Source organism: Myxocyprinus asiaticus, chromosome 29 (assembly GCF_019703515.2).
Source record: "Myxocyprinus asiaticus isolate MX2 ecotype Aquarium Trade chromosome 29, UBuf_Myxa_2, whole genome shotgun sequence".
Lineage (NCBI taxonomy): Eukaryota > Metazoa > Chordata > Actinopteri > Cypriniformes > Catostomidae > Myxocyprinus > Myxocyprinus asiaticus.
This window is the reverse complement of record NC_059372.1, coordinates 6065278-6079537: the sequence shown is the minus strand read 5'-3', so window position 1 is coordinate 6079537 and position 14260 is coordinate 6065278. Positions and strand designations below refer to the sequence as shown.

At 40.4% G+C, this 14260-nt stretch overlaps 1 protein-coding gene and 1 long non-coding RNA gene across 8 annotated transcripts in view; one reads left to right on the top strand and one right to left on the bottom strand.

Annotated features, from left to right (window-relative positions):
- Positions 1-4729: 4729 nt before the first annotated feature.
- Positions 4730-14260, top strand: part of LOC127420299 (cyclin-dependent kinase-like 5) — a 73612-nt gene continuing 64081 nt past the window's right edge. For 3 of the 4 annotated variants that reach the window (XM_051662483.1, XM_051662485.1, XM_051662482.1), the window contains exon 1: positions 4730-5473. The gene's annotated coding sequence lies outside the window, so the exon portion shown is untranslated. The remainder of the gene's footprint in view (positions 5474-14260) is intronic. The other variant, XM_051662484.1, reaches the window with a different exon arrangement.
- Positions 6728-14260, bottom strand: part of LOC127420344 (uncharacterized) — a 60072-nt gene continuing 52539 nt past the window's right edge. For all 4 annotated transcript variants that reach the window (XR_007893797.1, XR_007893798.1, XR_007893796.1 and 1 more), the window contains one exon: positions 6728-7275. This is a non-coding gene — a long non-coding RNA (uncharacterized LOC127420344). The remainder of the gene's footprint in view (positions 7276-14260) is intronic.

Genomic DNA, 14260 nt, shown 5'->3' with positions numbered 1-14260 from the left:
CCCTCTGCCTATCGGACTTACTTTGTTTGCCTTTCTGGACTGCCTATCTGTGTACTGATCCCTTGTCTGCCTTTGTTTTTGCTCTTTGTTTTGTTATTTTGTTTTTACTATTTATTTGCCTTATTAAACTGCACATGGATCTTAACACTACTGCCCTGGCATCTTCGCTACAAAAGACTTCGCCAAACCTAGATCCAGCAGCTTTTCAACAGTTACATGAGCTTGTTTCAGCGCAAGCAGCCATGCTGACTAGTCACCATCAGCAGCTGTGCAAGCTCACATCCATCACGGAAGAACTCTTCAAATCCATGCAACCCAACCCATGTGTATCTCCGAAGGGGGTTTCCACTAGCAGTTACGCCTGCAGCCCAACGCCCTCTACAGCTGTTGTTAATCCTCGACTCTCACTTCCAGAGAAGTTTGACGGATCACCCAGTAAGTGTCGAAGATTTCTGTTACAATGTGAAATTTTTCTGTCACAACTACCTCACATGTATCCCAACGATGAAGCTTGTGTTTCCCTCATTATATCACTGCTGTCAGGCAAAGCTCTAGACTGGGTTACGGCAGTTTGGAGTCAAGAAAACATCTTAAAGGGTTCTTTGTCTCACTTCCTAACTCGCTTGCAGGAAGTTTTTGAGCACTCCGAGGGTGGTAAGGACCCTGGAGAACTTCTTTTGTGTCTAAAGCATAATAATGAGTCAGCCACTGAATTTGCTTTATCATTCCGCACTCTAGCAGCACAAACCGTGACGGTGGAGGATACGTTAAAACTGTTGTTCCATAAAGGATTAAACCCTGACCTTCAAACGGAACTAGCATGTCATGATGAGGGAAGATCTCTGGATGAATTCATCAAACTCGCCATTCGCCTGGACAACCTGATCAAAGTCCGTCGTCCAGTCAGCTCTCTACAATCACTTCCTTCTGACATCGCTGCTACCAGTCTTCAAGAACCCATGCAAGTGGGTCGTTCCTCTCTTACCACCAAAGAGCAACAACCCCGTCTCAGAGAGAGACTTTGTATCTACTGCGGACAGTCGGGATATTTACTGGCTGCCTGCCCTACTCGGCGGTGAGTTTTGAATTCTCTAACTTGATTCATATTGATCGGTTTCAATTGTCTGTCATATTGCATGTTCAGAATAGTGAACAGCAGATGTCTGCCATCATAGGTTCTGGGGCTGCTAGTAATTTCATTGACCTGGCCCTCGCCACGAATCTAAGATTGTCTTTTGTCCATTGTGTCCCTCCATTACATGTCGCAGCACTAGACGGATGACCCCTGGGCTCCAGCAAGATTCAGCAGATAACTCAACCCATTCATCTCCAAGTTGGACTCTTTCATCATGAGGCAATTCAGTTCCTGGTCACTCACTCTCCAAAAAACCTGATTGTTCTTGGTTTACCATGGCTGAGACTTCACAACCCTGAGATTTCCTGGAGAGATGGACAAATTACTCGTTGGAGTACCTCCTGTTTCCAGTCTTGCCTCAAACTCCCTGAACCCATCTCTCTCCCCCCGGTATGTACCACGACTATCCTCCCAGAAAAGGAGATGTTGACCCTGCCACAATGTTATTCGGATCTCCGGGAGGCATTCAGTAAAGCTAAAGCTACCCAACTTCCTCCTCACCGTTCCTGTGACTGTGCTATTGACCTTTTGCCAGGCTCCTCTCCTCTATGCGGATGAATTTACCCCTTATCTGAGCCAGAGACTAAAGCTATGGAAGAATACATAGCAGAATCCCTAGAAAGGGGTTTCATTCAACCCTCCACCTCTCCAGCTTCGTTGGCTTTCTTCTTCGTAGGAAAGAAGGACGGGGGTCTTCGTCCATGCATTGACTATCGAGGCCTGAACTCTGTTACCATCAAGTATCGCTACCCCCTTCCTCTGGTACCACCTGCGCTAGAGCAGTTAAGAAATGCCAAAACCTACACTAAGCTGGATCTTCGTAATGCCTACAATTTGATCGCATCCGGGAGGGGGATGAATGGAAAACGGCCTTCTCTACATACACACTGGCCACTATGAATATCAGGTGATGCCTTTCGGACTTTCCAATAGTCCTTCTGTCTTCCAAGCCTTTGTGAATGACATTTTCCCTGACATTATTGGCAAGTGGGTTCTAGTCTACATCGATGACATCCTTATATTCTTGTCTTCCCTCGATGAAAACGTTCAACATGTGAGAGTGGTACTCAACTGTCTTATTCAACATCAGCTTTAGGCCAAGATGGAGAAATGTGAGTTCCACCAGTCCACCATCTCCTTCCTAGGGTATATCATCTCCCATGAGGGGGTTGCCATGGACTCTTCCAAAGTACAAGCGGTACTGCAGTGCCCCTTACCGGTGTCTATTAAGGAACTACAATGCTTCCTCGGCTTTGCCAACTTCTACCGACATTTCATTCAAGGTTTCAGCTCCATAGCTGGCCCAATCACCTCTCTGCTCTGTGGTAAAGCCTAAAAATTCAACCGGACACCTTCCGCCCGTCAAGCCTTTGATGATCTCAAGCGTCGCTTCACTACTGCCCCTATTCTCCATCATCCTGATCCCTCTCGACCCTTCATGCTAAAAGTAGATGCTTCTGACTCTGGAGTAGGTGCGGTTCTCTCCCAGCGACAAGGATCTCCCGCTAAACTCCATCCCTGTGCATTCTACTCATGCAAGTTATCTTCGGCCGGGAGAAACTACGATGTCGGCAATCGTGAACTCTTGGCCATGAAAACGGCTTTTGAGGAGTGGAGACACTGGCTAGAGGGAGTTCACCATCCATTTCTGGTGATTATGGATCATCGTAACCTAGATTATATTCAATCAGCAAAGCGCCTAAATCCTCGCCAAGACCGTTGGTCTCTCTTCTTCCCCAGATTCGATTTCACCATCACCTTTCGACCTGGGTCTAAGAACACCAAGGCCGACGCTCTGTCCTGCATTTATGATTCCTCCAGTGACAACAACCCTGTGACTTCCATCATCCTACCTACTCTCATTGTTGCTCCCGTACAGTGGGATATCATGGCTGATATTACCCAAGCTCAGAACCAAGAACCTACTCCCTCTGGCTGCCTTCCTGACAAAGTCTTTGTCCCCAGTTCCTTACGGAACAGGGTTCTTCAGTGGGTTCATGACTCAGCCTGCTCGGGACATCCAGGCGCTGAAGTTGTAGGTTAGTGCAAAACTGGTTTTGGTGGGAAAACCTAGCCACTGAAGTAGCTGACTATGTTAAAAACTGCAACGCGTGCGCCACCACTAAATCTCTTCGACAGCTCCCGTCTGGTCTCCTTTAGCCTCTTCCTGCCCCTCGACGTCCTTGGTCCCATATCGCAGTGGACTTCATCATGGATCTACCCAACTCGAAGGGTTTCACTACCATCCTAACCATGGTGGATTGATTCTCTAAAGCCTGTAGATTCATCTCTCTGCCCAAACTTCCTTCATCCATGGAATGTGCAGAGAGCCTGTTTCATTACGTCTTCCGCCATTATGGCCTTCCTGAGGACATTGTCTCCGACCGTGGTCCCCAGTTCACCTCCCGAGTCTGGTCTGCATTCTTCAAATTACCCAACGTCAACTTGAGTCTAACTTCTGGTTATCACCCTCAATCTAATGGTCAAGTCGAACGGCTAAACCAGGACCTGGGTAAATTCCTCCGTGCTTACTGTCAAGTCAACCAACACGATTGGAACCGTTTCCTACCCTGGGCTGTATATCCTCAGAACTCTCTGTTCAAACCTGCCACCGGAACCACACCGTTCAAATGCATCTTAGGGTTTCAACCACCACTCTTTCCCTGGTCCGGGGAACCTTCCGATGTTCCCGTTATCGACGACTGGATGCAACGCAGCGAGGCTATCTGGGACCAAGCTCATGTCCACCTACTACATGCCATTCGTCGACAAAGTGAACAAGCCAATCTCCATCGCCACCCAGGTCCCAACTATGCTGGACAATGGGTCTGGCTATCAACCCGAGATCTTTGTCCACGGCTCCCGTGCAAGAAACTAAGTCCCAGGTATGTTGGCCCTTTCAAAATGCTTCGTCAAATGAACCCTGTATCATTTAAACTTCAGCTCCCTGCTAACTACCATATTTCCCCTACATTTCATGTGTCCCTGCTCAAACCTGCGGCACCTCTGAGAGAGGAAGATTCTCAAGACCCTAAGAGACCCCTTCCATTCCTCATTGATGGAGAAGAAGCCTTTCGGGTACACAAGCTCCTGGACTCTCGATGCCGTGGTCGGACACTTCAATATTTGGTGGACTGGGAAGGCTACGGTCCCGAGGAACATTCCTGGACTAATTCTGAGGATATTCTGGACCCTAATCTCATCACTGAGTTTCACCGCAATTTCCCTCATCGACCCGCTCCCAGAGGTCGAGGTAGACCCTGACGTAGACAACCTCCTCAGGTCAGGAGCCGTTTGCGGTTGGGGGGGGGGGGGTCTCTGTTACACCCGCAGTGCCTGCCATCTCCCCCGAACGCCACCAGAGGTCACCATAACCTGAGTTTAACATTTCACGAACTACATTTCCCATAATCCCCCAGTCAGACTGATTACTCTTCCACCAGAATCACATTTAACTCTGTCTATTTAAGTTCCCAGTTTCCATGCATTCAACGCGAAGTCTTGTTTGCCTAGTCTACATTTCTGAGCGTTATTACTTTCATTGATTACTCTGTGTTTGACTCCTGCCTGTTCTCCGAATTCCCCAGCCTTCTTGTGTGTTTTGGATTTACTGCCTGTTTATTGTATTACCCCTCTCCCTATTGGACTTTGTTTGCCTTTCTGGACTGCCTATCTGTGTACCGATCCCTTGCCTGCCTTTGTTTTTGCTCTTTGTTTTGTTACTTTATTTTTACTATTTATTTGCCTTATTAAACTGCACATGGATGTTAACACTACTGCCCCGGCGTCTTCGCTACACATTCAATAGCAAATGAATGCAAACCATTTTGATCCGCAAGGCTTACTCAATGCATTTTGTGACAAAGCCATTATAAATGACTATAGTCATGTGAACAAATGACATAATGTTCATATAGTTAGTCATATAGTTTGACGAAGTTTAATTGTGCCAAAGCGATTGAGAAAAACTAATTAAAATTATGTTTCAACAATAATTTTTAAAATAAATGGTCTTTAAGTAAATCAGTTTTTTATATTATACCATATTATTTTATATTATACCAAATTATGTGAAATTATATTATATAGTTAATTTTTTGAGAAATGCGCGTCTCTTTTCTGTGAAGGACTGTAAGTCACGCCCCCACGGCGTAGGTAGCCTTCTGATTGGTGCATATACATAAGGGTGTGCCTTTACAGAATGTCAATCATTTTCATAGGCTTCAGTGACGCTAGGCTGTAAACTGTTGCTGTTGATACAGTATCAGTGCGGCTTCAGGTGCGTTGGAGGTTGTGAGTGAATTTACTGCGTCCTAAATCTGCTCGCGGGAGAAACGCGTAAGTATAACGCGCATCTTCTGCTTAAAGCTGCTTTATTCTGCTAGACCTGTGAGTTCCTGTGCTGTCACGCTTGAGTCGCTGCAACACTTCTTTTAGATGCTGTTATATTTTTGAGCTCATGACAGTGTTGTGATAATGTCACGCATACTGTACAATGATAATTATAGTCTGTCTCGTGCTGGTGTTGTTAAAGTGCGCTGTCCGCGCGTTACAGCTCAGTGTTTGTATGTGCGCGTGACTCCCACGCAGCGCAGATCTCTGCGACGCCGAACCAAAACACTGACATCCACGCACACATTGAGCTGTGTCAGTACAGTAACACATATGTGATGGGTTTATATATGTGAGATATTGTGCTGATGCAGTGCAAACATGCATCAGTATGCATTAAATGCCATCATCAGCACATTACTCTTTACCTTACGCGTATATTACTCTTACTACACTTATTATGTTATAACTCTTACATTAGCATATTTTATTAATATTTAGTATGTTACACTATTTTGTCTCACTAAAATATATATTTTCAGCATAACAATCTGAGTAAAAAAAATGAATAGAAAATGAATACATTTCAGAATTATTTTAGCTGTTTTTTTTGTTTTTTTTTAGCCAGGGTTGGTATTATATTATATTATATTATATTATATTATATTATATTGCTCGTGCATTACTCTACATAACGCTTACAATGCATTATTGCATTAGTCATATGAACATTACTAAAATAATGCAGAATATCAGATCCTGTAAGGCAGACTTTACTGTAACATTTGATCACAGTTTTAAGGAATAATGATCAATATTATTGAAGAGGTTTTAGGATCATATCATGGATCACCAGCACATGATCATAAGAGATTACAAGAAATGGCTTATGATGCTTTCTGGGTTTGAAATCCGTAATGTTGAGGATGTTGAGATGATGTATGGTCTGTATCCCTCATGAGATGACCTTGTATGGTCTCAGTATGTGTTGTATGTATCAAAGGTGAAAATGGACAGATAAATCACTGATTCTCCACAGACTTCTGCTCTTGTTGTGAGAGGAATCATCCATTAGAGCTCTTACAGGCCAGTGATGTTGTCTTCAAAACAGCTACTTATTTACAGTTACTAAGTTAATATAATAGTTGACCCAAAAATGGGTCTCTATCATGTTGCTCAACTTCAAACCCATTTCTTTCTTTTGATTAATACCTAGTTTTTCCCCATACACTGGGACAGGCTTTAAAGCTTCGAAAAGCACGAAAAAGCACCATAAAGGTATTATAAATGTGGTCCATGTGACTTGTGCACTATAGTCCATGTCTTCTGAAACTGTGCGATAGCTGTGAGGAACAGAACGTAATTCGAATTCAAAGTCTTTATTCACTGAAAATCTTAACATCAAAGTCTTTGTCTACTAAACTAATTTCAAGCATACAAAGGTCTTTATGCCCATGAGACACATAAATTCGGTCAACTTTTGACTGGTACTGTATGAACTCCATCTCTCAGCTTTGGGCTTGTTTGGCCATTTCCTGAAATTACACATGATCTTTTAGGCATCAAGTATAGTTTATTTGGCAATAGTTAGTATATTCATCTCTCTAAGCAATCAGGTGTGCTGATTATATCAGAAGAACTGCAGGTCTTTGGTTCTAGTGTCACACTAGTCTTCTCTCTGCGACATTTTCCCCCTTGCCCTCTTTCCGTGTTCTCATTCTGTGTTTCTCACTCTGGGGACTGAACCCAGAAACAGACGGTGAGCAGACACGTGTTTTAGCCATAGATCAGGAGGTGAAGTCTGCAAACTGAAAGATAAAATTATTCATTACGAGTGAACGATAAGTCTGTGAAAACAGCTACACATTATACAACACTTGAGTTAAAAACAAAAGACGCAAAAGTGTGAAGCTAATATTATAAAAGGAATAGTTCCGACCCTGAATTCTGACTGGATGAGCCACATTCAGAGCTGTTGTAAAATAGCCGATATACACACAGAGCATTGTCCCTCCCTCATCTTTAAAAAAAAAAAAAGAAAAAAAGAGAAAATGGAGGTTACAGTGAGGCACTTACATTGGAAGTGAATGGGGCCAATTTTTTGGAAGGTTTAAAGGCAGAAATGTCAAGCTTATAATTAATTCTCCTGTTAAAACTTGTGTATTATTTGAGCTGTCAAGTTGCTAAACTCCTCGTTTTTGTGGGATTATAGGGTTTACGGTGTTACGTCGTCATGGCAACAAAGTTGTAAAATTGGATATAACTAGGGCCGTTGCGATTATGAAATTTGCCTGACTGATAATTGCAATTATAATGATTAATTGTCATACAAATTGTCATGCTTTTGTCATAGGTGTATGTGTGCTTAATAAACCTTAAGTCATTTATTCATATTTCAGTTTTACATGAATGTCCTCAAACATATGAATGACATTAAAAAGAATATTTTTAAATAACAATATATTTAAAAATTCTTTTCTGTCTCTCTTTTTGATCAACTTCAGTCTTGGCTGGCGGTATACTGTTTTCGAATTGTGCATGACACGAGTCATTTTTCCAACAATTGTTTACAGAAAGATTGTTTCACTTTTAACGGACTATATCACAATTCCAGTGGGTCAGAAGTTTACATGCACTAAGTTAACTGTGCCTTTAAGCAGCTTGGGAAATTCCAGAAAATTATGTCAAGACTTTAGAAAATTTGCCAATTAGCTTCTGATAGGAGGTGTACTGAATTGGAGGTGTACCTGTGGATGTATTTTAAGGCCTACCTTCAAACTCAGTGCCTCTTTGCTTGACATCATGGGAAAATCAATAGAAATCAGTCAAGACCTCAGAAAAAAATTGTGGACCTCTACAAGGGAGTACTCCATCCTTGGGAGTAATTTCCAAATGCCTGAAGGTACCACATTCATCTGTATAAACAATAGTACGTAAGTATAAACACCATAGGACCACGCAGCCATCATACCGATCAGGAAGGAGACGCATTCTGTCTCCTAGAGATGATCGTAGTTTGGTGCGAAAAGTGCAGTCAATCCCAGAACAACAGCAAAGGACCATGTGAAGATGCTGGAGGAAATGGGTAGACAAGTATCTATATCCACAGTAAAACAAGTCCAAAATCGACATAACCTGAAAGGCTGCTCAGCAAGGAAGAAGCCACTGCTCCAAAACCGCCATAAAAAAGCCAGACTACAGTTTGCAAGTGCACATGGGGACAAAGATCTTACTTTTTGGAGAAATGCCCTCTGGTCTGATGAAACAAAAATTGAACTGTTTGGCCATAATGACCATAATTATGTTTGGAGGAAAAAGGGTGAGGCTTGCAAGCCGAAGAACACCATCCCAACCGTGAATCATGAGGGTGGCAGCATCATGTTGTTGGGGTGCTTTGCTGCAGGATGGACTGGTGCACTTCACAAAATAGATGGCATCATGAGGAAGGAAAATTATGTGGATATATTGAAGCAACATCTCAAGACATCAGCCAGGAAGTTAAAGCTCGGTCGCAAATGAGTCTTCCAAATGGACAATGACTTCAGCTGTGTGTATGTAATATATATATATATATATATATACACACACACACACACACACACAGTACTGTGCAAAAGTCTTTGGCACATAAGATGTTTCACAAAAACATTTGTCTTATGATAGTTATTTATATCTTCAGCTTTAGTGTCAATAGGAAATATAAATGTTAGACTCCCAAACGTTACTTTTGCAAATAGAAAATATTAGAATAGAAGAACAGGGAGCCCTGCAACAGATGTCATGGCCCCCACAGTGCCCCCCACTGAACATCGTGTCAGTCTGAGATTACATATAGAGATAGAAGCAATTGAGACAGCCTAAACAGATAGAAGAACTGTGGTGAATTCTCCAAGAAGCTTGGGACATCCTATCTGCCAACAACCAAGAAAAACTGTGTCCAGGTGTACCTAGGAGATTTGGTGCTGTTTTAAAGGCAAAGGTGGCCACACCAAATATTGATTTAGATTTTTTATGTTTACTGGACTTTGTATGACATTAAGTGATAAATGAAAACTATTTATGTCATTATTTTTGAAGACATCCTCACTATGTAACATTTTTCACAAGTGCCTAAAACTTTTGCACAGTACTGTATTTATATATATATATATATATATATATATATATATATATATATATATACAATTAATTAATAAATTAAAATGTTCAAAAAGACAAATATAAAATATATTAACACTATCACTTTTATTATCAGTTTCTGTCTTCACATTTTCATTTTATAGGCCCCAGATATAGCCCTCCATCTGCTTGAATTCAAGAAACGCATGGGACGTGTAAGCCTGCTGAATTTATTAACAAAACTTTAAAGTTATGCATTGCATTAAAGTTGCATTGAGCAAATGAATCAAATAACACAAATATTAAGTTTTGTGTTTTATGTTTTTTTCTTTTTTTTTTTTTTGGTACAACAAAGTCTCAATCAAAATTATGTCACAAAAGGGAATGAAGTAGGGGGGCGTTCATCAAAAAAAGGTTGAGAACCACTGCGTTAGAGTAAAAGTGTTTTGAAATGATAACATAACAGTCTGTCTGTAATAGAGGGAAAAATAAGTGTTTATCAGCTGTTGTTCTCGTGATGTGTGTGAAAGTGAATAAAACGCACAGTTGTTGTAGCACCTCTAGTGTTCATTTCACCAGGAAACTGCAGCGAAACGTAGAACACTGCACGTTAAACTCAGTTTGCAAAAATGTCATTATATTAACGTTTATTCTATGAGACTAGGTTGGCCATTGTTGCTTTTTCTAAAATAAATGAGGGACGAGTCAAAATGATTTTTTGTGGTAATTAGTATTTGTGCCACACAAATGGTGTCGATTGAGCTTAACTTGTTTTGAATCCGGAACATTCTTTCATAACAAGTTCTTCCTTGCCTTGACTTGTTTGGTACATGTCACACTCTGTATTTTTGCATTACTTTGTGTTTCTTCATCACTCTGATTTTTAAATACGTAAAGCAGTCTTTTATTGAAACAGGTAGTTAAAGTGGGGCACAGCACATCAGCTTTTTTTAAAATAGCCAATAGCCTTTAGTTTACAAAACAATCACGAACCGTGATTTGCTACTGTACGTGATATTGCTAGTGATAAGGCAGGTGGTATTTGAAGGAGGGACTTTCCTATTCTAGAGAGCATTTGATTGGACAAAGATTTAGATATGCCCCTGAGTGCAAGATGATGTCATCAATATTTTAGGTCCATTTTCATGGAAGAGAAAGTCTTTAAATTTCAAAAGTAGACAGACAAGGACTAGAAGCCACAAAAGTCCCTTTTTAGCTTTATAGGTTTGAATTATCTTCATTGGCTCTCATTTCCCATATTTATAGCTGAAAAATTTACATTTTATGATTTTATGCTTCATAAACAGTAACAAGCTACCTAGCACTTTAAACGGCCAAACGTCAAACACAAATCTCTTTTAAGCCCTGTTTTTGATGTCTGCTCATAAACATTTTGCCATTCTTACGAAAGTGTGTCATATTCCTGGCCAAATATGTTTGTGCTGCAAAACTGCAAAGTGCCCTTATTTTTTCAGTCTGAGCGTTTACTGGTCTGCTATTTTTGATGTTTATAGGTTGACGGCAGTATTTTTAGCTCTTTTCACAGTGCTTGATTGAATTAGTCTGAGTTTGACACTCATATGCAGGGAAAATCAGGCTGCCTGGACATTTTAATTTGTTCTCTTGTCTAAATTTGAATCCACTGAGTGAAAATGCACTCATGGAAACAGGTCAGAGGATGACCTCGGCCGAAAGATCATCAGATCACTCAAAAATCACTGGAATTTCATCAAGGACCCTGAAGAAGCCGAACTCTATTTCTTAAACTTATTTTGGCTGTAAATACATTTTTATGCATTGAAACTTCTTGTATAAACCTTTTAAATACATTCATTTAATAAATTACAGTCAACATCAAAATAAATTATTTTATCTTATTTTTTATTTTATCCCCTTTTCTCCCCAATTTGGAATACCCAATTCCCACTGCTTACTAGGTCCTCGTGGTGGCGCGGTTACTCACCTCAATCCAGGTGGCGGAGGACAAGTCTCAGTTGCCTCCGTTTCTGAGACAGTCAATCCGTGCATCTTATCACGTGGCTCGCCGTGCATGACACCGTGGAGACTCACAGCATGTGGAGGCTCATGCTATTCTCCGCAATCCACGCACAACTTACCACACGCCCCATTAAGAGCGAGAACCACTAATCATGACCACGAGGAGGTTACCCCATGTGACTCTACCCTCCCTAGCAACCGCGCCAATATGGTTGCTTAGGAGACCTGAAGTCAGCGTCAATACTCGCTGAGCTACCCAGGTCCCAATTATTAATTAAAAATTATTTATTAATTAATACATTATTAATATTGAGCCTTTTTACTTTCTTAATACACGTTCCTGGTGTTATTGTGCATGATTCATTGTGTATGTTAGGGCTGTAAAATGTTAATTCGAATCGGAAAATTAGTCGAATTTAAGAAAATACGCACATTTGAATGCTAAAACTGCGCATTCGAATTTTGGATGTGTGCCAAGTACTGGCGATGATTTCAGACCGATCGCACTCTTGCGCTAAAAAAGGCTAGATGAAGCGCAACAAAATACAGTTTAACAGAAACCAGGTGTCTCGAGATGCATTTTAAAGTAATTTTTAACTTGACATGCATTCTAAAAAACAGTACTCCTGCACGAGACACTGAATTAACAAAAACAAAGACGTTCGTCTTGCGCGTTTACATAGAAAAACAAAGGGTAAACTGGATGGGTGCAAAAGCGTTTGGTGTGAACAGCCCCTCACAGTAGGTGGAGGTCTTTGGCCATTGCGCCTTGCTCTCTTATCAGCATTTCTCAGATTAAGCAATGGGTTTTTCTGTAAAGGAGTTCAAGTTGGAAATGTGTGTCTCGAGATCCTCGTGTTCTGTTCCTTTCTGGACTAAGGAAATAACATCGATTAAAAAAAATCAGCTGACTTTAAAATTCGAATTTAATTAGAATGTAGACATTTTTTACGGTAAAAATTCGAATTTAGTTTCTCTGCCCAATTGACAGCCCTAGTGTATATCATTCCAAAGAGCAAAAATATTTGTCTTTGTAATCTTTGTAATTACTTGCTCTACCTCTAAAACAGCTTTCTTTTTTGTCTGATGTCACTGAGGGAAAATAATGTTAACCAATAGTCAAAAAGCTGTTAAGGCTGCTGTTGTTAGTAACGCAGCCTTTCTAAAAATCTTGCTGTTAACACAGTAATTTAATGCCAGCTGATGGTAGTGTAAAGTTTTCGACAATAAAAGCAAGTAATGCTAGATTTAAAAAAAGAAGTGTGCCATTTCAATGTAGTTATTGGTGAATATGGGTTTGTTTTTATGCCCTGATTTCTCAGTTTAATCACACTGATATAATGTGTCTATATCGCCGACTGTTTGACTGTCAAACTTGCTCACAGTGATACCCAGAACTTACGTTTGCCACCGAGACTATTTGTTGGTGTATAGCGATTTTCAGCCTGAGTCTAAAGTGATGACACATATGTGACTCTATGCCAGCAAAAACACACTCACACACAGACGACAAAAGACATGTGTTTGTAAGTTGACCCAACAGTACCACATGCAGACTTCAGTTTTATATCAGATATTGTTGTAAGTAAATAGTCATTGAGCAGACTCTTTTAACCAGATCAACTTCTTGTTCACTTATTACAGTTTTAATCGTCCTAATTGAGGTTTATTATCTTGATCAAGGCCACAATGTTGGTAATTCATAGATCGCTCCCTACAGGTATTGTTGGAAGATTTTGGAATGCTATTGAAAAGATAGGAATTCCAGTCATCAGTTTTCCTCTGGGTCATTCCGTGTCAACTCAACCAGAGGTTCCAGGCTCAAAACTTTGTTTTGTATGTTTTTTCCGGGTGAAAGAAATACATAAATGATAATGAAAGCCAAAATATTAACAACCCATCCACATGGCATTTTAGTTGAGGGCACTGAAGGATTCAAAGCAAAAACAAAATTGATTCTAGTTGATACGGTTCCAGAGTTATTAGTAAATTGGCTAATTATAGCGCCACCTAGTTTCAAATGGATGTGTTTGTGTGCCTGAGTAGTGAGGGGGATTTGGGACCACTCCACCAAATTTGGGATCTCTACGATTTACGGTTTTTGATGCACAGACATTTTTAGGGCGGAAAAATAATATGAAAATGAGTACAAATACAGTAGTGTTTCAGCACCTTTGGTGTTTGGACCCCTATTAATGCATTCCAGATTTTTGCAGATGTACATTTCTAAAATTGGAAAACTACAGAGGTATTGCACTAACTGAAGAGTCGTGTGTCACTTGTTCTTAATAATAGTGTATTTTGGACTCTTGAAAATCAAGATTTTGACATGATTGTTTTTATGTGAATGAATAAAGGTACATTCCTAGTTTTTCTACATTTCTAGTAATTTGTACTTCAGACCTTTATTTGTTGTACAAAAAAAATAGCTTAATACCATGTAACCCCACATTTGGTTTTCGACCATCGAAAATGGGTAAAATGTAAAGATTTACAGATTGAGCCACACGGAGAGACTCATATCTCTTGGATTACACCATTTAGGGATTAAAAATATATATATAAATAGGCAAGTTTGATCTGAATCAGAATCTAAAAGGATATTTAGATATCCTAAATCCTTCTGGAGTTATAGGCACTCCAACTTTACAAAAACAACACGAAAAAGTGCTTTTT